The 25081-nt window shown below is 39.4% G+C and overlaps 1 long non-coding RNA gene across 1 annotated transcript; it reads right to left on the reverse strand.

Annotated features, from left to right (window-relative positions):
• Positions 1-307: 307 nt before the first annotated feature.
• On the reverse strand, positions 308-2039 carry LOC147904564 (uncharacterized). Its single transcript, XR_015542122.1, has 3 exons — positions 1697-2039; positions 1495-1616; positions 308-520 (listed from the first exon to the last, which is right to left on the reverse strand). It is a non-coding gene; the product is annotated as an uncharacterized LOC147904564 (long non-coding RNA).
• Between the last annotated feature and the right edge of the window lie 23042 nt (positions 2040-25081).

A 25081-nucleotide genomic window follows, 5' to 3' on the forward strand; every position in this document is an offset into this window, starting at 1 on the left:
GGCTACATTCCAGTGAGAATGTTTTGGACTTGACATAAATTGTGCTAGTGAGCTTACTGCATAACAGAGGGGTAGTCAATAGAGCGAGCGAGAAAAAGCGAGCGGGCCCAATGAAGCGAGCGAGTTTTTTTACAATTCCTCCGATGAGAACAAATTTGAAACCGAACTTACTATAGCAAGATGTTGTCATAATAAGCATACCAATACTCAGACTTACAATCCACCCTATCTTTCACTTGAAGAACATAAACTAATTACCAAACTCATAACATAGATGACTATTGAAATACCACTTCACCCGCAAAATGCACTAGACCAAAACTTTCCAAATGTATCCATGGTTCACCACAACAATTATCAGTCTATGAACAAAATGGTGTTTTAAACCATGTTCTAATCCCCCTGACATTCATCATCAAGAAAGTAGTTGCGCGCATGTGGTTTATCTAATTGCCACTCATCATATCTCTTGTCGGCTGTCATGAATCTTGCCATTTTTTCTGCATAGCATGGCAACAAACTACAACAAAACATACATTTCAAAGGAAAGTAAGTCAAAGTGGAACAATGAAAATAATTTCCAACAAGAAGAAAGTCTTCCCATCCTTATGTGTTATACAAAAGACAATTCGCTACCAACAAAAAGCAAAAAAAATCAATTGCTAGATCAAGGCCTTACAAACACTATCCAAAGCATCAAAATTTGTACTTTCTTGATTCAAAGGCACCCGTAAATGTTCACTATCTACCATATTATAAAGATGCTAAATAACACTTTCAAAGTCCTTAATTTTAGCATTCAAAATATATAACAAAAAAACTCAGGGCCAGTAGCATACTACTCATCAAAGGGGTTTGTGACAGGTTCCACTCTCTCTTCTTCCCCCTCTCCATCATGCTCTGACCTGATCCGTTTTCCAGAATGATCTGCCACAAGTGGCTCAACAATGCTAGCCATAATACTGTTGTTTGAATCAAATGAAAAACAAGGCCTGCCAATGGCCTGACAAGCACGCATAAGAGGGGCTGTACCACAACCCATCTCTAGAACCAGCCCTCCAGGAACACAGAGAAGAGACATAATGCAACCTACAAAAAAACTACTCCTCTCTAGTCCACCTCGTGCTAGCTGAGAAGACATCGGCACGATTGTCCTTGCAGAGGGAGGTATGTAATGAGTCCAGACATCTTCACGTGGATCAATCAAAAGCTGTTGGAAAAGTGGAAAGCTCTCCTCCCAAAAAACTATTGGATTCTTCTTTGCTCTACGTATTAGAGCTAATACTGAAGATTGCATCTGGAAACCACATGGAGAAAAACATGTATAGTATATTGACTTCAACTAGCAAGCATTATAGCATGAAAGATGGCAAAGATAGCATGCATAGGACTTATCCTTCCAAACATAGCATGCATAGGACCAACGAGGAGACATTTGTCAAAGACACTTTTATCATGGAATGCAAACATAGAATGCATGGAATGGTAGCTTACCTTAACACTTTTATCATGTTCTCTACAAAATCCATATGGAAACTTGTCATGAATGATCACACGTCTGACAACCTCCAAGCCCTAGACATATGCAAACCGTTCCATCCAACCAATACATTGTCCTACAAGCAATTAATTTTATTTAAAACTAGTAGAATGGAAACAAAAAATGTGAAATGTCAATTGTGGTATTGTGCCTTACCTGCCAAAGGACATATGCATGCCAACCAACCACTATCAGACAAAGAAGCTGATGCAACTGCAAGCCCATGCCGCACATGGTCCTCGAGCAAGACATTCCAAGTAGGAGTGGATCCTCTCTCATCAAGTGGATAGCCAGATGGAAAATCGAGCAATATAAAATCTGAAGCCCACTTCACCTTCTTACCCATCCTCTTGTAGTCCTGATCTCGACTAGCCACTGTAATAAAAAACTCATGCAAAATAGCATACTTATCATTTCTTTTAGAGTCAGCAAAGTCTTTGCCCATTGCAATGTAATCTCCAACTGTACAAGCAAACAAAGGTGTGATGCCACGGGCCAAGGAAATGTCAGGTGAATGTGATCGATGGAACACGTATTGCTTCACAAGTCCCGAGATTGATTCTCCATCTATATGCAAAAGCAAATTAATTACAAGTAAAACTAGTGTTAAAGGAACAACTACATATGCAGAACACAACAACACCCTTACCTGCACTCTCTATGTGATCCATTTCATGCCGCATAGGACTAGATGGTCCCTCATCTAGAAAGAGAACAATCATAAACTTATTAATGCAATGTCAAAACAAATTGAAGACAACATCAACAAACAATCATATTGTATCTTCCTTACCTTTTTCTGTAGGATGTTCTTGTTTCTCTTTCTCTTTCTTATCTCTCCTTGAGCTTCCCTCCACTTTGTCCTTACTTGCTTCATTGGCTTTTTGTGAAGCATAAGTATTGTACAAGTCTCTTTCTCGCACCAGTACTTGTCCTTTAGGAAAATCTATCCACCAGGGACAATGTGCTAATTCCCATTGAGAGAGACGGTGCATGCCAGGTGGATACATGCATGTAGCATGACCAATCTCCACCCAACTCTTGCACAAATTTGGAATGTCAGAGATCCTTTTCTCTATTGCCAAGTGGGAGAGATATCTATCAACCAAGAAACACAAAAAAATTGGATGTCCCAAACCATCAAAAGGTCAAAAAATCAAGTGGAACAACCATCAATGATTGTGTAAGTACATGAATCAATAGCACAAAAATAGACAAATGAAAAATGAACCTTCGAATGAATTGACAACATACCTATAAACCACCCTATGGGCAGCCATGTCCAACTCAGATAGTCCATCTCCTTTTTTTCCACCCTTGCTCTCCATCTTTGTTTCCTTTGATCTTAGCACCACAAACATATGTTTTCTCCCCTCCAGTTTTATATCCTCCATGTATTGCTGCAATGTGTAATCATTAGGGGTATCCAAAGGCATGCCCATTGTTGTGATTACCCTCAAATCTTCAAGCACTTTCAATGACTGTCTCTCCACCTTCTCCAAAAATATCTCTCTACTAATCCACCTAAACAGTAAAAGTTGACGCAATTTTATAATAAAAAAATAAGAGTCATGTTATTGGCAAGAAACAAACAAACACCATGAAAGATGATTTGTATTGGTAGAAGAAACACACCCTCTGTACTCAAGGTCGCCCACAGGCATGAAGTACATGTCTCGCATAGGTTTAGTGGCTTCTAACAAAGAAAGGAAAATATTTTTTTTTTGTAATCTCAAATCAGACTTTGCAATGAGTTGGAGCTTCTCCAATGTCACACAAGAGTCCGCACCATCAAAGCGCAAGGCAAACAACTTTTCCAACCAAGCCTCTCCAAGACCAGGATCTATACAATTCAACACCTATCCAAAAGCGCAGGAAGAAGCGTAGTATGCCCGATCATAGGAGAACCACGAACAACAGATCCGATCCCTACAAGATCTCTTGGCACAAGAGAGGGAACTTACGGCTTGCCTCCAAGCAGATAATGAATGCCAGCACGCCATGGGCCAATCAGAGGAGTCAGGAGTGAAAGACTGCGAGCAACAAGAGTTTTGGATGTATAGGGAGGTCTCTGCATAGTTGGCCACATACACACTTGCACCACACACCATCCCCCAGACCCTCCAAATGTACTTTGATGCACTCCGTGCACAAAACCTCATCTTCCACTTAGACCTCACTACTCCACTTCCTCCTAACACCCTCCAAACTATCCTTCACCATGACCCTAACCACTACCACCCCATCTTAGTCATGTCATACTTCTCTTGAGATCTCCAACCTACTTTGCTATCTCTTCTCCGCCCCTCCGATCTACAAACATTATCCACCCATCCCATCCTCAAATTTCAAACCTGGTGTTGCATCATCATTGAGTCCCTTAGTTATCCAAACAAATGATGAAGTGATGCAAATAGCAAAGCCTGAGGAACTCATGCAGTGGGTCTGCACACCCAAAAGTCTGCATGTAGACATCAATTGGATGCAGACCTACGGCCGAGCCTCTACCATCCAATCCCAAGGGCAACTTGTGGCCTACCAGTCCACTACCTACCACCCCCTCAGCATAATAATCCTCTTAAATAGGGTGCTACAAGCTCTCCAAGACTCACTCGAGTCCTTGGTGCAATTTTGAAACAATTCATGTAGCCTACCTTAATGAAGTCACCAACAAGCAAGAGGGAAACGAAGCAATCACCCTCTTTAATACTACTGCTCCCCCTGTCGAAATTCCACTACCACCTCCTCTAGCTCCCACCCAACCCACCCAACAAGCTGCCCACCCTCCCCTCCCTTGGACAACACTGCCCGAGTACTCGTCTAATGCCTCTAACGCCACCATCACACAGCACGAGACCTCCCCATCCATCTCCTCTAACGCTCCAGTCGACCTTCTTGATGTAGCCTTCAACACACTGCTCAAAGTAGCCAATTTTGTACAAGAAGCCGATGCATCAATGCCAACAGGCACAATAGAGCCGGAGCCCATGCCACTTGCAGATGATGATGCTTCGCCATCCCCGCCAACTTCCCCCCCTAAAGATGTCCAATGGCACCCAGACTTATAGTCCTTTTAGGAACTGCTAGATAGCATGATAATGCATCATTGGAAGCACCAGCTCAAGGGCTCTCACCTCCATCTATACAAAATTCTTGAGGTGCACCCCCTCACATAGTTCATCACGTAGTCCTTTGACCACTGGCAATGAGTGCATCCAGAGTGCACGAGAGGAGGATATAGCCTCGCCCCTGATGCTCCAGTCCCCATGACAGATGAAGATGCTAGTCTATAGCCACGATGGTGACTCCCCTTTTTGAAGTTGGAGAAGTTTTGGCGCTACTACCACAGTGCACCTATTGATTGTCAAGTCCACTCACTCTATATGCCCATGGAATGACGATGGACTTGGGCCACATTCAGAGACCTCCAGCAGAAGGACCCAAATGTGTTGTGCAACTTTCCAAAGTACAACTTTCCCAAAGAGAGGACTCAGGAGGGATTTTGCTTTCGCCTCTAGCCATTCAACGACATGTATAGCTTAGTTCCAGATCCTATCGTCATCGCAGTGGTACATTTCAACCGTCGCTCCTCGTACTCCTCTGAGATCTCCCCACCCACAGTCACCCCATTGACGACCGCCTCCACTATTCGAACAACTAGATTGTCTTCAATCTCGACATCGGTCTGACACAATTCCAGGATCTCTGCCTCTACCTCTGCATTTACAATCTCCACGGACATCACATTCGCACATATGAGGATATGCACGCCACCCATTTTTGGAAGTACGGCTCATATATTGCTCACCTCACTCCACGACAGCTGGACCGCTACGCAGTCCTATAGACAGTCCTCACAACCAACCTCCTCCAGTGCGGCTGATCAGCAACAGGAAAGGGGGCATGTTAACATCCACAAAGTACAATCGTTTAATGCAGGGTAATCAATGAGTAGAGGTGATCATGCCGCATGATCTACTTCAACAGACAAGCTCAGGGAGTTTGATCCCCAAATACCCAAAGTCCAAGGATTCCAGGCACAGGTTGTATGTTCTAGCTAGGACCAAGACCAAAGATTGCAGGCAACGTGCACATTTCAAGTCCATGTCCACGAAAATAACTACGCTAACAAAAATAGCCATGAAAGGAGTACAACTCAAACTCAAGGACTTTGATCCCCAAATATCCCAAGGGGAAAGATTGCAGGCAACGTGCAAGGTTACCATCGAGTGTCTCGTGGAAGTTAAGCCTTGCCACTTGAGGTTTTGATCTGCATTCACTGGGTTCAAGCCCTAAGTGGTTTAAGGCGTGAGGGCACTCAGGGAGTTTGAGCCCCAAATCACCTAAGCCTAGGAGGCGCAAGGCTAACACAAGCACTATTTGGGAACCGCGGTTAGGACCACCTCCTAATACTAGGTTTGTCCCAAGTGCTTTAATACGGTTAACACAAGTGCTATTTTCGCTAGTAGGGAGAGATGGAAAGAATAGCAATATGCCTTGGCACCCTACGGGCCCAAGAGCCTTTGGTTGTAAAAGAGAAGGAGAGTGCTAAAAAGGAAAAGGGTTGGCCCTCCCTTCAAAAGGTGACTTGTATAAAAGGCCAAAGCGTTGACTTTGTTCTTCATTGCTATGGCTCTAAGATAAATGAGAGATGTATGCAATGCTACCACTGGAGTAGAAGAAACCAGTTGAAAAGACAGATGTAATCTTGAATGGTGAAATTTTAAAGAATAAAAAAGAGAGTCAACGGAAGGATGTGTGGGTTCTAGCTCAAAGTTGTTAGCATTAAAGGACCCATTAGTCCTAATGTGTAGCACAAAGGACCAAGCACCAAAGTCAAATCAAGATGTGGCAACAATTGGTTTTGCTATACAATATGAATGGTCCACAAGGAGAAATCTTCAATCCCTAACCCTATATATGAGAATCAAGGAAAACTTTGAAGGAAACCAAGAGCCACCAAGATAAAAACTAAACAACTAGCTAGAAATTGCCAAGTTGATTCTACAATTAGTTCATGGCAAATAAAGGACCCCATCAAAAAATATAATAAGTCAAGAATGACTTCCAAGGATAACCTACAACTAATGAATGAATTGAAAAAGACTTAGCTAAAGTAGTTAAATAAATTGAAAGTGCAACTAGATCAAGAACAAGAACAAAGAACAAATCTTACCTTTTACCATATAAAATAACAATAAGGGGAGAACTCATGGACTGAAGTAAAAGTTGACATACAAAAGGGCCTGACAAGACTCTATACCATCTACCAATACTGACAAGGTGGAATTAAAAGCACTCCATAAATAAAATTTTACATTGGAGGATAGACCAACCATGAAGATAACAAGGGAGAAAACATTGGAGCCACCTAACCAAGCACTACCCACATGGACCTATTGAAGTACATCACTTGGGCAATAGTTATTATCAATTCATAGAGTACAAGGTAAAGCACATGACCTATCAAAGGGAAGTACATGACTTCGGCAATAGTTAGAATCAATTCAAGTAGTACAAGGTAAAGCAACTTAGACACTTCAAGTAGTGGGGCAATTGACTCACACTCATTAACAGTGTCATTGTTACCATTGCTAACACTTGAATCACCATTAATAGCTGCACTTCCATCTCCCATTGCATATGTCTCTAAAACCCAAATCATCAAACAATGAAATTATTGTCATCCTTGAATCACTATGATTCTAGGGCCATCAAGTGAAAAAAAAGTATTGCTTCAAAAGAAAAATTGTAACGTCCTTGACAAGGACATAGAGATACCGAATTATCATAGTTTGATGGTTCATAAACCTCCATAGAAAATGTAGGTTATCCATAAATTTTGTCTGAAATCTTTTGCATAGAACTAAACCTTGAACAATGATGTATGCAGACATTCCCCATCTGTGGTAGACTCAAAGTTTCCTGCCACATTTCACAACCCAAATGAATTCCCAAATCCAGCAAACGATGAATTTTTTAAGAGTTGATCATTATGGGATGGGGAAAATATGAATTATGAGTGGAAAGTCTCATGCCCAATAGCATCAGATTCTTAAAAGTTTTATTTGCCCTTTACCAACCAACCAGATTAATACCATGACTAATCATCTTCCATGGAAGGTCAGCACATAGGGAACTGGATCTTGATCACTCTTCAATTATTCATTTAAAAATGGAGCACATCACATATATAGCCAAACATCCTGACAAATGCTTACGGAGCAAATGGAAGCTTTCTAGTCACGAATTGTACAACATCCAAGACCTATCAAAAGAAAGATCCACAAGCCAACAAACTGGTAATGAATCAACCAAGTTGTCATAGAGATACTTAATTGTCATAGTTGTACCCCAAGGCCTATCAAAAGAAAGATCCACAAGCCAACAAACTGACAATGAATCAACCATGCAAAACAACTTCTAGGTAGAATGTGCATCATCATCAACATTCACAGACCAAGCTAATAAGAACAGAATTGCATTGTAGAATTCCATGGATCACTTTTTAATGGGTACATAATGCATAACACCTTACTCATTACAAGTTTTGATGGGTCTTTAGCACTCTTTCTCCTACTCTTCAAATCTACACAAATACTACATATACCCATTCTTACCTTTCTTTGAATGGATAATTATTGAAATGACTCTTCCATGGTCTTCTTAGGTACGTTAGCTTATGTACTTTTATTGTGTGCTCTACATGTCATCCTTGTAAGGAAAAAACAACTCTAACCCCATTAAATTTCCTAAAAAATGGAGCCTACCTATATTTGGTGTTATCTCTACATTTAGTCTCAAATGTTTTTGTCCATGTGACTGCATGTTGTCCAACAGGAACAATTTGTCTTGTAGAATCAAGATAATGATAATGAACCTTATAAAAAAAGCATTTGAACATTCCTAGAGGAGGAAATCAATATCTCTCTCATCTCTAAGACAATAAAAATAAGATAGCTTGAGCTCTATAGATCCATGAGTGGAATGCACATTTTTTTGAACCAAAACAAAGAGGAAGACAAGATCTACAAGAATTGATAAACAATAGGTGTAAATGTCTTAAGGACAATGCCTTGACAAGTGCAAGGGCTTACTTATTGACAAGAGCAAGGGCTTCCTAACTCTCACAATGGATAAAGCATGAGATGCTCTGATGGCATGTTAGAAGATTGAGAGAATAGAGTGTGCATATTGAACATAAACATGAATATATACATGAACCCCTTAGGGTTAAGTTCAGGAATTGACCCTATGCCCTATATCTACAGTGGAATTTACACCATCCTTAACATAGGAAAATGGATTTCGTCTTGAAATGATTTGCTTAATGATCATTGAGATCTGACTATGTAGTTAGGGATGTACTTTTCTTGAAGGGTATTAAGGCCACAATCCACCTTTTCTAATAGTTCTCTCTGGTTCTCTTCAAAACAACTACATCTCTTGCTTGTGCCTTTGATCACAAAAAGTGATATAGATGAGAAGGAAACCATGGCATGATAAACATATCATGTGCAAGCATTTGAGGAAGAGTATGTTGTATTGCTTTATAATTGCTGATTAGGCATCAAGAATCCCAACCTTCGCTTTGAATATCCTTTGAATGGAAAGGATCCTTTTGAATAACCAAGGTAACACCAAACAACACATTAAACTCAAAGATCTTTAAGGGGCTAAGCAAATTAAGTGGGTCGATGGTAGCAAGATCAAGATGTATAAACCAAGTTATAGTCATGGTAGAACAAGTTAGGAATTGTGGAACCTATTGAGGTACAACCCCTTCCAAAACAAAGAATGCACGATCCCCAAGGTTGGGATGCAATCTTGTCAAAACTCATAAATATTTGGATAGTGATGGATGTCATTATTAGTAGCCTCCAGTAGAGCAAATTGTAGGATCACTACCACATGTGCATGCCTTTCATTGCCTTTCTTCATAAATTATGCTAGGGTTCCCTCAACTAGGTGCTTGACCTAGAAATGGCACCCGAGAAGCAATTAATGGACCCTAAAACATTCATAGGTATATACTTCTTATCCCATCCAATGGGATTAAAAAACCATAGTACCTTCTCCAATATGCCAATCTTACTACATCTATGATGGTGCATTGGCAGATGTCCAATAAACAGAAAGGTAAATAAATAGAGCAAGAAAATGTGTTATTTGGAATAAAAGTTTGCAACAAGCTCTTTAGCTATATCAAAAAGGTTGTATGCTTAGATAGAAGCGTTGCAAGCTAGGCCCTCACTTGTAGTGCCTTGTTTAAAATAAGTTGATCAATGGTAGTGCCTTATTCGAAGGAAGAATCTAATAGTTACTATTGGCAAAATACAAAGGATTGGGTCTAAAGTCACAATCATTATAAACATATATTCTAATAAAGAGTAGCCTCAACCATGAAAATGGGCAATACAGAAGCCTCTAGTCACTTTGACAAAAGGTGGCACAAGCCACTTTCTTCATATCATCTCATTACTCTCTCACTTCATACCCTCTTCCCTCCTCCTTTCACCACTGCATTCACTCCTCACCCCTCTTCCTCTCCCCACTCAACGTTTCATGCCCTTCATCCTTTCTCCTCCCTCTTTCTCTGACTCTCATCCCTTTGTAATATTTCCCCATCCTATATCACACTATGCCACATCCCCTTGTAGCTAATTTTCCCCCTTTACAAACTGATTAGCCCCTAGACCCCTCACAATTTCCACTCAACCTCACAACAACTCTCTTGTGCAAAACCCCTCTCTCTATCCCCCCCACTTCTATGCAGTTGCTCAATAGCCTCCCTCTCATGGACGATCGAGTGCACTCTCTCAACCCCCCTCTCAGTTGTCCACTCATCCCCCCTCTCAACCTCACATGCCCACTCCCTTAGCGCTACCTTTCACAGCCCCTCACATACTCTATCCCCTCATACACCTCCATACACTCTTCCACCCAATGACTTCTCCCATCACCTTCCCTCTTTGTTTCTTCCCTTTTAGTAAATTCACTCCCCTTTCCTTATTTTGGTCTAGATCTCCCCCAACATATCTACCCTCCTCTTGTTGCATCTTCATATATCCATTCACCTTTCATTCCATTGCTACAACTTGAGAGAGCAACAACCAGTCCTTCTCCTTTGCTCCACATGCGGTCTACTTTTACATGCTATTGGGTCTAAGTATATTTATCCTTAGACTTACTTATGTTTATGCATAGATAATGCTTGCTTGAGTTCTCTAGTTCAAGCTTAAAACAATTGTATTTAACTTTTGTGTAACTTTTTATACTCATTTCATTTCTTTAATGTGCTAACTGAATTTTATAATTATAGTGTGCTTCCTTGCTATGCATAGAAGATGGCACAAGCAATGTGCCCTTTGGCAAACAAATTCAACAATTCGATCTATGACAAACCATCCTTGAATAAAATCTTCATTGATGCTGAATGCCAAGAAGCATTGTATGACTGTTGTTAGTAGCCAAACCCTTTCTATGCAAGATCATCTCATGAGATTATAGAATAGTATCCTGAGTGTAGAATTGCAATATTATGTTATAATCATGTTTAATGTTGAGGCAACACTACAAACATTTATTAATGAGTACATACATAACCTCACTCTATGTTTTTGTCAAATGACATACCTCAATTGCATTCAATGTGAGTTTGTATCCAAACTTGTCTTACTTTATACATATGAAAGTACATGCTTTGATTCCGTTTTCTTGCTTGCTAGTTTGGTCCTACTCGATCACCATCACTCACTCGATCAACTACCTTGCCTTAAAAGGACATTCTCGAGTACTCGATAAGAGTTTTTTCTCATAGAAATATGAAGGAATGACAAAAAGGAAGGAACTTGGCTAACTTGTGATGTGGCTATAATCTAATGCAACAAATAAGATTAATTCTTTGAAGAAGGAATTTACAAAGGGGATTATTTCATAACAGTTTGATCAACAAAGAGCCTGTGAAAAGTATATGGATAAGCACCATATGTTTGATATTCATGTGATCCCCGATGTGAAAATCTTGAAAGTTGTAGAGCTAAGATAACCGATTTTCCCACATAAATAAAACTAAGGCATGTTATTTTTTGCTCATAACTCTTTGATGTTGGTAATATATGCTTTATTGTATTAATGGAATGGGTAAAAAATGCCATAAGTTAAAATAACTTAAATTGCCAACAAGTACCTTGTTTTCTTTTAATCAATGTACTAAGGGACTTACTTAAGAAAAGTCGCTACAAGGATGTGTAATGTCCTAATGGGTTTTAGATACCCTTAGGTACATTACATGTTGGTATTGAAACAGTGCTGAGCAATCCAAAGAATTAGAAGAAAAGGAAGAATTGTCATCCTAGTAATGGCAATTGCTTGTCTACATGGGTATCCCATGATTACATCAAACTTTGAAACTTCTTTGCAAAAACATGATGAAGAGGAATGTGTGTGTGGATTGTTGTAAATGGAAAGGTTCCATCAAGAAATGGAAAAAGCCTATTCAAGTGAACTTATAAAAATGACCCACATTCCATGAGCAATATCTCAACCCTTAAATCCTGATCTTATATGTGAAAAGAGTCAAAGATGTGATTTATGATAGCAAAACTTTCTATGAAAAGGATACTTGCACTAGACTATGAGGACACAATTGATGTTCTCACTTTTAATGGAGATTCTATCTATTTGGAACTAGAGAATACACGATTTTGTGAACACCATAACGGTGTTATGCTAGCTACTAGGAAAATAGACCTATATTGAAATATCATACCAGTGTTGCGGTTGGAGTATTCCCTCATACATAGATGCTTGAACTATTTTATGCTTGTACTTACCTAGGGGTAAGATCCATTTCTCTACAATCAAAGGCATTTTGTCCCTTTGGGTGGGTTTTATCATTAGAAAAACATGATTGTATATTATTCAAGAGATATTACATGTAGTCACTATTTCTCCATACAGGGAGTTGTTCAATCAGATAAGAACTATTGTGAATAGCATAAAGACATATGGGTATCAAAACTGAGAAAGATTCACATGCTAAAAACATATTATTTATAAGAACATAAGCTCAAAGCGGTTTTTCTTTAACTTTAGTATTCTATCCATTTATAGAGGGAGGAGGAATATCAACATTATTTCCATTAGCTGCTGCAGCAGCAAGACCTGTTGCTGTCTCAAGAGTGACAAAGGGAGGTACTACAATGATTCCTGGTCCATCTCTAAAGAACTCTTCCATGCATTGCTAAGTCTCTCCTATTCTTGGGCCACCAAGGTACAAAAGTAACTCCTGGATTAGTATGCTCTTGGTTGAACTCCAAAATATTTCTAGCTATCCAAATACGCCACAAGGCATTTGCTCTAATCATTGTCCATTCTTTGGGCCTGACTTTACATGCATCTCCCAGACGAATTGCCTTCCAATTGAGTGGTTCTCCTATGTTGATTTGAATATGTTTCCAAACTGCTCTTGAGCAAGGGCATACCACAAAAAGATGGAAGGTATCTTCTTTATGATTACATCTACTGCAGTGTCCATCTCCTTTTCCTATTTGGAGACTCCTTGCATTGGTCCAGACTACCATGTAAAGAATGAGCTAGAGGAGGGTGCAGCATTTCTCTAGAAAATTTCTAGTCCAAATTCTTTCAAACCCGCTTTTCCATTTTTCTCTATTATCATGCAAGTTTCCACCTATTGTTTAGCGATCGAAATAACGCCTCTATAGATAGAGAGGGTGTAGGTATAGGAAGGATTTGTGTGCTGCCTATTCAACTAAACTCTTTGCTACAATTAAGATAAGAACCCACTTTCCATTGTCTGTCACCATTCCGTGGCTCTATTCTTCCCATAACCAAAGCTTGTAGATTGTTGTTCAAGGCAAATTCTCTCCTTATAGTTGACCAGGTCTTTCGTCTTAGATTATCTTTATCCCAAAGTTGACCCCAACTCTGAAGACCTTTCTTAAAGAGAAGTTTGGCTGGCCCAAGTTGCCTATCAAGGGGTTTTTTTTGTGTATTACTGATGTACCCAGATGCAGTTCAGAGCCATAAATGCCCCCTTTCCTGAAAAAACCATATGACCTTTTATATCCTCCAAGGCATACCATAGAGACCTCCATAATGGGCTTCCTTTTATGGAACATGGTTCTAACACAAATTGCAAAGAGTAATGGAAATGTTTTCCATTTGGGGGCTTTTACTTGTCTAATGTGCTTAGCATTTCTCATTAGTATTTGTGCCCAATCCTTGTCTACATTTAATACTGCTTCGATAATCCATGTTGTTGCTAGCTTCTTGGCTAATTAATTAATGTTCACCACCCCTAAACCACCCTCAGCTTTTGGGGTTATACAGAATGACTATCTAAATTTTGAGATCCAGTTATTTCCTCCCCACAAAAAGGGCCTACATAGTCTAATGAACTTATCAAGTCCATCTTGTGAAGAAGACCAGCAAGAAAGGTAAAAAATACCTATGGGGTAAATAGTGGTTAAGGACTAGTTTTCTTCTGCTTGAAAGTCCCTCCAGATATCTAGCTTTTTCTTAAATATTTATAGGAACCATTCCCATCTTTGTTTCATGGTAATATCAAAACTCGAAGGTATCCCCAGCAATCTGACAACTATACCTTTATTTATATTATGGCATCCCTTGTCATCTAACAGAGCTTGATTTACTCCTAAGAGAGTTGAGTATCCTGTCTTAGCATGGTTGATAACTAAGCCAGATGTAGAGCAAAAAGCGTCTAGAAAGTCCATTACACCTTGGATATCCTGAGTTGTATTCCTTGAAGTAAGATTGGTGTCATCTACAAAGTGTTGGTTCAAAAGTTGCTACCCATTTGGGAGTTCTCTGGCTTTGATTGCACCATCTTCAATTTTCTTGTATAATTACCAACCAAGAGCATCAGTAATAGTTGCATAGTAAGGGGGCTAAAGGGCAGCCTTGTTTTATTGACCTTTTTTATTGAAATGGCATTGTCATTTCCCCATTGACAAAGACCTTAGTAGAGGCATTAGTTAGGAGAAGTTGCAACAATTGAGAAACAAAAATAGGTCGTAGCCCCATGTCTTGAAGAGACTATATAAGGAAATCCCAAGCCTATCATAGGCTTTGTCAAAGTCAACTTTGAGGAAGTAGATGTCCTGTTCGGTTTCTTTTGCATACTCACATCCTTCCAAAATGTTGATTATAGCTTCTAAAAGGTGCCTCCCTTTGATGAAGCCTTTCTGCTCTTTAAGAATCCATTTGTCCATTCTCTTTTGAATTCTAAGGGCCAAAGCCTTAGTAAAAATTTTAGAACTGTAGTTTTTTATTTCCTCCTTGTTCCCTCCTTGGGTATCAGCATAATAATGCCTCCATTAATGTGATGTGGAAGTTGTTGACTCATTGTTGATTTGCCACACTCTCATTCCACAACAATAGTAGAGAGGGACCTATGAGTTCCCAAAAAAACTTGTAGAACTCAAAGAGAAGACCATCCTTTCTAGGGGTCTTACCCTTTGCCATAACATCCACGGCTCCTTTAAGGTCATCCAATGTGAGAGGAGTCTCCAAGTAGAAATTATCAAAGCTTTGTGCAGTCTTTTGCCTAGCTTCCTAGCATACTTTTCTTGCTCTTTGAATAGCCTCATTAGGTACAATGAATGTGGAATCCAGATCTGTATAATGATCATATAGAGCATGCTTATTGTCCTTAGAGAATCTTGCTATTGTTCCATCCTTTTTCTTAAGAAGAGGTATTTCCTCATTTGACTGTCTTGCCCTCTCTTCAAGATACACCATTAATGGTTGGATGGCATCCATTCTCCAAGCTCTGATTTTGGCTCTGTTTTTCCTTGATATTTTTAGCACTCTCTGAGTATGTGTCACAACCCTACCCCAAGCTTTTGAGGATAAGCTACATTCTACAAAACAACTCCTCCAGATGTATGAAATTTGTGTCTACACACTCTTGAGTTGGAATAGACTAGGATCTGCTTTGAACTCAGAGGAACCTCATCTCCCATTACCAAAATCACAAAATAGTAGAACATAATTATGATTAGATAACAAAGGGAAGAGAAATTTTGACATAAAATTTTAATTGTTTGGTTAATCAGATCTTGTCACATATATACTTTATCCAATCTAGCTTCCCTTCTATTTTCCCTTGTCTAATTATTGTATCATGTGTAATCCCCTAATGAGTAGGCATATATTAAGTGTAAATAGTCTTTCATTTCAAGCCAAACCTACAATTTTGTACCCCATACAAATGATCCCTTCTTGTTCCATATGTCATGTAGATTTTCCACCATACTAAAATCTCAAAGAGAACACTATTCCTTCCTAATACTGTCAAGGACTCCCAAGTATGCACCCTCGTCTGAACCCTAGTAGGAGCATAGATAGAGATGCATTAAAGGCTTGCCCTTTGATCTGATTGTAGACTGAAATCTAGCTCTACTAGTAGGGTCCATGAAAGTGTGTTTGACACCTTATTTATAGAAAGATAGGATTCTTATTGTTGACCCTCCTCTTCCTTCTTGGTGGTTTGTGTAGTACCATTCTCTTCTTCTATCTATTTGTACCATTCTCTTCTTCTATCTATTTGTTTGAGTCTGTCTTCTAGAATGCGAGTAACCTTAACCTCTTGCAATGCAATAAAAGTGGGAGAAAGGGATTTAGCTCCCAACCAATGAGAGAGTTCATCTGCTCGACCAGTAAGACTTCTGACATTAAGAGTCATAAAAGAAATAGACTGACTTACAATTCTTTTTTTGACCCTTCTTAGCCTTAGGGTTGGGACTATTCACGTATGGGACTACTCCCTTAATCTGTGAATGTCTCCTTTTATTTCGAACAATGGTAAATACTTTACCCTAGAGTGAAAAATCCTTTTCTCCAAGGCTTGGGTGGGGTCAGTCATCTTCAGATTCATCTTCCTATAGCTCTGTGACCATATTGTCCCCTCTATTGACCTCATCCTCAAGCTCTTTCGACCATCCCTCTTCTATGCCCATTTCTTTATTCTCATTCTCTCTGATCTAGTGCTCAATTTCCTTATCAATCAAGGCATCAAAAGCATTTTTTATAGGAATAGTGACCTCCTTGTCCTTGCCTCAAATAATAATGGCATGTGAGTTGCCTGCTGCATCCTTACTAAGAGAAACAGGATGAGGTGAAACCTATTGCTTTTAAGTTTTCATTTCTCCTTAGAGGGACGTAGAGCTTGAGTAGGGGTGGTTGGAGCCTCTGCAGTTATTACAGCTGAGGGTTTTGGTTTGGTTTTCTTTTGAGAGTAGTTTTTGACATTATGACTTTGTAGACCTCACGAAAGCAAGGATTAGGTAGATTTTTGTAGACTAGTTCTTGCTCTCTAAAGATAGAGCCATTCATCTTCACTATCACAACGAAGCTTTGGAAGATAGCATCTAAAATGTAGTATCAGAGCAAGGTTGAGAGCTGAGTTGGAAGCTCGAGAAAGTTGAACCTTAGTAGTAACATTAGGAAGGAACTCGAGTTCTGTAGTGGCTTTTGGTTATAAAGTTAGATCAAATACCAGAGATTTTGTAATTGCAAGACATCACTAGATACTCAAATTTCTGGCATCTTTGATCTATTTGCAGTAGCTTATAGTGTTCGTCCCGGTACGTGATAATGGCCGTAGTAGTTGTGTTGAGGCAGCTTTAACTCATTTGAGAGCAGTTGGGTTTGCCATCGATTCTGGGTGGTCGTATTCAGTTCATGGGGGCTTGTGATTGCTATAAGTGGCTGATTTAGTTTGCAGGGAGGCTTTGCTTGTATCTAGAATCGCAGGTGATCATGAGGTATTTGTTGCTATTCGAATCTTTGTAGGGACAGAACTTTAAAGTCTGGCTTGTTTCACAGCCGTGCATCACATGCAATGCTTGAGATAACTAGTAGTATTGTAGTGTGAAGGCACAACAGAAGTGTAGTAAGGCCTCGAGGATGGATTTGTAGAGGTGTGCACACGATAGACACACCAAGGCAAAGAACAGGTCAATTTTTGAGTCCACGTTGCTCCAAGATAGAGATCCACACGGCTATAGCATGCTTTTAGGCTGCCTCCAAATATCTCTACAACCGTTGTGCATATCCTGCAGGGAAGAAACTCTCACTTGTAATAGATGTTACGTCGAGGAATTGATTAAATTGAAGTAGAACAAAAACAGTGTGGAGTCTGACATCTTTTACCGGGACGATGCCTTGATCAGAGATCCTGAATCTGAAAACATGCAAAGCGATCCACACATCGCTGGTGGGAAGCCTAGCCTTGCTTGTGCAGGTCTTATGAACTTGGGAAGAGCAGGAAAGCAATGGAGTTTTTTTTTGGGAGGAGCAAAGCGAAGAAGAGTATCAGCTGAATAGCTGCTACAATACATCACCCAGAGCCCTTGAATGCATCTAACACTAATGCTACAAATATCTCCTATCCCGTAAGAGACAACAAATTGTGAATTCGTCAAAGTGTAAAAATTTCAGGTTGAAAAAGCTGGACAAGGAAACTGTTGAACATATCATTGACACAAGACAGAATTTGCAAAAGGCCATTAAAGAGCAGGGGCGAGGGCACATGATTGAGACTATAAGGGAAATTCAATAGTGGCATAATGCTATCAAAGAAATCGAGACAAACTTACTTGAGCTGCATTAGGTTTTTCTTGATGTGGCTATGATAGTTGAAGACCGGAGGGAGACATAAAGTGGTTTATTTGCCAGTACATATGCCTTTTGAGTCTTGTTTGGTTTTAGACTTTGCACTTAAGAACAGTTTTTGGTGTGAATGTGCCTTGAGAATCCTCCCACCTAATCAAAGGCTCTTGAGCCCTCAAATTGAATAGTGAGCCCCGTCACAAAAAAGAGAGGATTGGTTCATCATCATTTGAATGCAAAGAGGGATATTTGATGCTTGAAAGGCAATTTAAAATGAGGATGATGCCCATTTCATTGGAAACTAAGTAAGCGCTTATTGCTCACTCTCTTGCATTTACTTTAATTCCGTTGTGCAAAGCATTAACATAGTACCCTGAAATTGGATGTGTTCGGCGTTTAATGCCCAAAAGATTGGGATAAGTTCTAGTTTGGCAAATAATTGGAAGAGCAAGTTTAGAATGCATTTGGTGGCCGTTTGATGCCAAAACATGCCCATTTATAGAAGGTGGAAAATACCATAAGTGCATTGGTATATGCTTGAATAGATGCCCAAAAGTGGTCTATTTAGTGCTCAAATTTGATGTTGTTGGGTGCCAAAAGTTGAGCAAGGTTGAGCACTTGAGAAGAGGGATATTCTTAGATTTGGAATGCCATTTACCTTACTTGAAGTGAGTGTGCTTAGAAAAATAAGAAAAGCACCATTGATTTGAGACTTGCTAAGTTGCATTTAGAAGTAAGTATTGTCAATCAAGCATGGCTGAGACCACACAAGTAACCCAAATAGTGGGTGAAAATTTGACCAAGGATAATTATAGTGCGTGGTCTTCTAGAATGTAAAATTTCTTCATGGGAAAAGGTGTTTGGGGTATGCATGATGGAAGAGATAAAGCTTGAGCTCAAAGCCTCCAAAAGTAATGGAATAGATATTTTGTTTTATCACTAGGGTGGTAGAGGTGAATTTATAGGGAAAAGTGGACCCCCAAGAGGCTATGGGAGAGCCTAATATGCCTATCAAAACACTATGGACAGAAATGAGCTTGCTCAAAGAGGATGTGCTTACATGCCAAGAGGAAGGGGGCGAGCCACACCTCGTGGTAGAGGATGGACCACTCATACTTCATAGAGGGCGAGCCACACCCCGCGATAGAGGAAGGACCACTCATACTTCATAGAGGGCACTATGAGCAAGATTATTATGCAAAGCATAATGCCACACATAGAGGACGTGGTAGAAGACCACAATACAATCATTTTGTTGGTGAAAGAGAGTATCCACATGAGCATGGGCATGGCACTCTGCATGTTATGAGCAGCATGCAAGAGCCTTCATTTAGTGATGATGGGTTCATAGATTTGGGAGCCACAAATCATATGACACATCATGGTGAGTGGTTCATTCACAAGGATGAGATGCCCGGTGACTCTACAAGGGATGATAGTATGCACAAGATTACTCATATTGGTAATATTCCCTTGAGGGATAAGTATGGTGTAGAGATATACATTAGGAGATGTTTTATATGTGCCCACAACCACAAAAAATCTTGCTTCTATTGGTCAAATGGCTAACCAAGACTATCAAGTGTGTTTCAATAAGTTTGGAGGCTTTGTAGAGGAATTTCATAATGGCAAAGTGGGCAAGATTGTTGCCAAAGGTCAAAAGAGAGGAAGATTGTTCACATTTGATGCAGGAAAGCTGTATTTACAGCAAGGTATGTATGCCAATAATTCCCCCAAATGATCAAGAGGCTAAACTTTGGCACAAAAGACTTGGGCACATTAATTATAGATGACTAAAGGAGATGCAAACTAAAGGGCTACCTATATTTGGCCATCTAGATTTCAACAACGTATGCCCTGCATGTCAATTTGCAAAACAAACAAGATTGCCATTTCCAAAGAGGGAGAGAATGAGCAAGTAACCTTTGGAAATAGTTCATTAGGATATTGGGGGACCTATGGAACACCCGGGGGAGCAAGATACTATATCACTTTTATATATTATGACATGGGTCTATTTCTTGAAAGCCAAAAGTCATGTTTTTCAAGTGTTTTAACTCTTTCCAATTTAAGACAATGATAGAGAAGGAGTTGGGAGTTATATTAAGTGCTTTCATATGGAAAATGGAGAAGAATATATGTCCTATGAATTTGATGAGTTATTATGTGGCCAAGGCATAAAGAGATGGGCCACTTGTAAATATACTCCCAAAAAAAACTCCATTGCAGAAAGAAGAATAGGGTGATTGGTGACATGGTTAGAGCCATGATGGATGAAATGAATATGCTATTGAGCTTTTGGGTTGAAGCGGTGCATATGGCCATGTATATCATGAATAGAAAACCCACGGATGCCATACATGGGTTGACACCTTTTGAAAAGCTTTATGGGTACAAGCCAGCCTTGGCTTGTTTGAAGGTGTTTGGCTGCATTTGTTATGTGCATGTGCCAAATGAGATAAGGAAGAAGTTGGAGCCAAGGGCTGTAAGATGTAATGAGAGGCGGGATGTGAAGTTTAGTGAGCTTGACGTGTGGTATAAGCCCAAACCAATTTTTGTCGAGGATGAGCATATTCCTAATGGTGAAAAGGTGGAATTACAACAAGCTAGACCCTCACGTGAAGTGATGTCAGGACAATCACAACTTGAGGAAAGTATTAATAGTGTGAGCCCACCATGGAGTGGTAGATTAGGGGGTGCAAGCATGTGGACAAAGGCAAGAAACAAGTTAAACTTGAAGAGAGTATTGAGGATGCAAATAGTGATGAAGAGAGTGATTTATAGCTTGTTGTTAATGCTCAAGAGACAAAGGATGCCTGAAAGTATGTGCCATCACATGCTAGGAAGCAAATGGCAAGTACAAACCCCTTAATAAGATTGGAAAGGGGACACCCTGACTTACAATGTATATATGAGGATGCACTATGCATACATGGTTAGCAAAGTGCAACATGTTGAGCCTACAAGTTTTGAAGAGGCTGTAAAACATTCAAATTGCAGGGATGCCATGGATCAGGAAACAGATGCCTTGGATAAGAACAACACTTGGACACTTTTCAAAATCCCAAAAAGAAAGAAAGCTATTGGATGCAAATGGGTTTATAAAGTGAAGTGCAAACCGGATGAAAGTGCGGAGAGATACAAGGCAAAGTTAGTGGCAAAAGGGTTTGCCCGAAACATTCAAGACGGTGGTAAAGATGTCCACCATATGGACCGCCATTGCTTTGACAAGAATGCATGGGTGGAAGCTATATCAAATGGATGTCAAAAATGCTTTCTTGAATGGTGCACTTAATGAGGAAGTTTAGATGAATTAGCCTAAGGGGTATATACATCCCAAATATCCTATGCATGTGTGCAAGTTAAGGAAAGCCTTGTAATGAGGAAGTTTAGATGAATTAGTCTGAGGGGTACATACATCCCAAATATCCTATGCATGTGTGCAAGTTAAGAAAAGCCTTGCATGGGCTCCAAAAGCTTGGTGTGAGAGAATGAGTAAAACCTTGCTGAATATGCACTTCAATCAATCAAAAGCTTGATAGTTCAATGTAAGTGAACTAAGAGGGAGAAAAATGGTGATTGTGATCATATATGTGGTTGATTTAATCATCACAAGGAGTCTTGATGCGATAATTATAGCAACTAAGAAGAGATTATCATGTGAATTTGACATGAAGGATCTTGGACAACTAGGGTACTTCCTTGGGATTGAGGTAATTGATTAACCACATGGTATTTGGATGCTTCAAAGGCAATATGCTTTGGACATACTAGAAAAATAGGGTATGACAGCATGTAAACTAATTGAAACACCAGGGGGGTCCACTAGGGTTTATCGTATGGTACCACGTGAGTGTAAGGGAGGGGGGCTATATAAGGGACAGAAGGTACATTTTATAAGGTAAGGTCCCGTAAATAGGGGGTAGATAAGGGGAATTTTCATATATTTATTGCATGCAGGTGACGCCTCCTTATTACAACTAGTGAATCCCCCGTGTTGAAACACTACCTAAGCAAAATGCTAAGATAGTTGATGATGGGTACTACTTACAAGATGATGTGACTATGTTTTGGAAGATGGTTGGAAGTCTCATATATCTTACATCACTAGACCGAACATGAGTTATGCTTTGGGTGTGGTGAGTTAATTTATGCAAAAGCCTTGCAAGAGTCACCTTGATGCAGTGAGAAGAATACTTAGATATGTGAAAGCCACAATAAATTTTGTCTTGTTTTATGCCAAGGAAGGAGAAATATGCTTGCATTGTTATACCGATGCAGATTGAGCTAGCAACATTGATGATAGAAGGTCAACAAGTGGGTATGCATTCTGACTTGAGAGTAGTGTGATTAGTTGGAGTAGCTAGAAACAACCCATAGTTGCACTATCTCATACAGAACCAGAGTATAGAGGGGCCGCCATAGAGTATATCACACTATGCCACATCCCCTTGTAGCTAATTTTCCCCCTTTACAAACTGATTAGCCCCTAGACCCCTCACAATTTCCACTCAACCTCACAACAACTCTCTTGTGCAAAACCCCTCTCTCTATCCCCCCCACTTCTATGCAGTTGCTCAATAGCCTCCCTCTCATGGACGATCGAGTGCACTCTCTCAACCCCCCTCTCAGTTGTCCACTCATCCCCCCTCTCAACCTCACATGCCCACTCCCTTAGCGCTACCTTTCACAGCCCCTCACATACTCTATCCCCTCATACACCTCCATACACTCTTCCACCCAATGACTTCTCCCATCACCTTCCCTCTTTGTTTCTTCCCTTTTAGTAAATTCACTCCCCTTTCCTTATTTTGGTCTAGATCTCCCCCAACATATCTACCCTCCTCTTGTTGCATCTTCATATATCCATTCACCTTTCATTCCATTGCTACAACTTGAGAGAGCAACAACCAGTCCTTCTCCTTTGCTCCACATGCGGTCTACTTTTACATGCTATTGGGTCTAAGTATATTTATCCTTAGACTTACTTATGTTTATGCATAGATAATGCTTGCTTGAGTTCTCTAGTTCAAGCTTAAAACAATTGTATTTAACTTTTGTGTAACTTTTTATACTCATTTCATTTCTTTAATGTGCTAACTGAATTTTATAATTATAGTGTGCTTCCTTGCTATGCATAGAAGATGGCACAAGCAATGTGCCCTTTGGCAAACAAATTCAACAATTCGATCTATGACAAACCATCCTTGAATAAAATCTTCATTGATGCTGAATGCCAAGAAGCATTGTATGACTGTTGTTAGTAGCCAAACCCTTTCTATGCAAGATCATCTCATGAGATTATAGAATAGTATCCTGAGTGTAGAATTGCAATATTATGTTATAATCATGTTTAATGTTGAGGCAACACTACAAACATTTATTAATGAGTACATACATAACCTCACTCTATGTTTTTGTCAAATGACATACCTCAATTGCATTCAATGTGAGTTTGTATCCAAACTTGTCTTACTTTATACATATGAAAGTACATGCTTTGATTCCGTTTTCTTGCTTGCTAGTTTGGTCCTACTCGATCACCATCACTCACTCGATCAACTACCTTGCCTTAAAAGGACATTCTCGAGTACTCGATAAGAGTTTTTTCTCATAGAAATATGAAGGAATGACAAAAAGGAAGGAACTTGGCTAACTTGTGATGTGGCTATAATCTAATGCAACAAATAAGATTAATTCTTTGAAGAAGGAATTTACAAAGGGGATTATTTCATAACAGTTTGATCAACAAAGAGCCTGTGAAAAGTATATGGATAAGCACCATATGTTTGATATTCATGTGATCCCCGATGTGAAAATCTTGAAAGTTGTAGAGCTAAGATAACCGATTTTCCCACATAAATAAAACTAAGGCATGTTATTTTTTGCTCATAACTCTTTGATGTTGGTAATATATGCTTTATTGTATTAATGGAATGGGTAAAAAATGCCATAAGTTAAAATAACTTAAATTGCCAACAAGTACCTTGTTTTCTTTTAATCAATGTACTAAGGGACTTACTTAAGAAAAGTCGCTACAAGGATGTGTAATGTCCTAATGGGTTTTAGATACCCTTAGGTACATTACATGTTGGTATTGAAACAGTGCTGAGCAATCCAAAGAATTAGAAGAAAAGGAAGAATTGTCATCCTAGTAATGGCAATTGCTTGTCTACATGGGTATCCCATGATTACATCAAACTTTGAAACTTCTTTGCAAAAACATGATGAAGAGGAATGTGTGTGTGGATTGTTGTAAATGGAAAGGTTCCATCAAGAAATGGAAAAAGCCTATTCAAGTGAACTTATAAAAATGACCCACATTCCATGAGCAATATCTCAACCCTTAAATCCTGATCTTATATGTGAAAAGAGTCAAAGATGTGATTTATGATAGCAAAACTTTCTATGAAAAGGATACTTGCACTAGACTATGAGGACACAATTGATGTTCTCACTTTTAATGGAGATTCTATCTATTTGGAACTAGAGAATACACGATTTTGTGAACACCATAACGGTGTTATGCTAGCTACTAGGAAAATAGACCTATATTGAAATATCATACCAGTGTTGCGGTTGGAGTATTCCCTCATACATAGATGCTTGAACTATTTTATGCTTGTACTTACCTAGGGGTAAGATCCATTTCTCTACAATCAAAGGCATTTTGTCCCTTTGGGTGGGTTTTATCATTAGAAAAACATGATTGTATATTATTCAAGAGATATTACATGTAGTCACTATTTCTCCATACAGGGAGTTGTTCAATCAGATAAGAACTATTGTGAATAGCATAAAGACATATGGGTATCAAAACTGAGAAAGATTCACATGCTAAAAACATATTATTTATAAGAACATAAGCTCAAAGCGGTTTTT

This window comes from Dipteris shenzhenensis, chromosome 2 (assembly GCF_047967505.1).
Source record: "Dipteris shenzhenensis isolate YYH24624 ecotype China chromosome 2, Dip_SZ_1.0, whole genome shotgun sequence".
NCBI lineage: Eukaryota > Viridiplantae > Streptophyta > Polypodiopsida > Gleicheniales > Dipteridaceae > Dipteris > Dipteris shenzhenensis.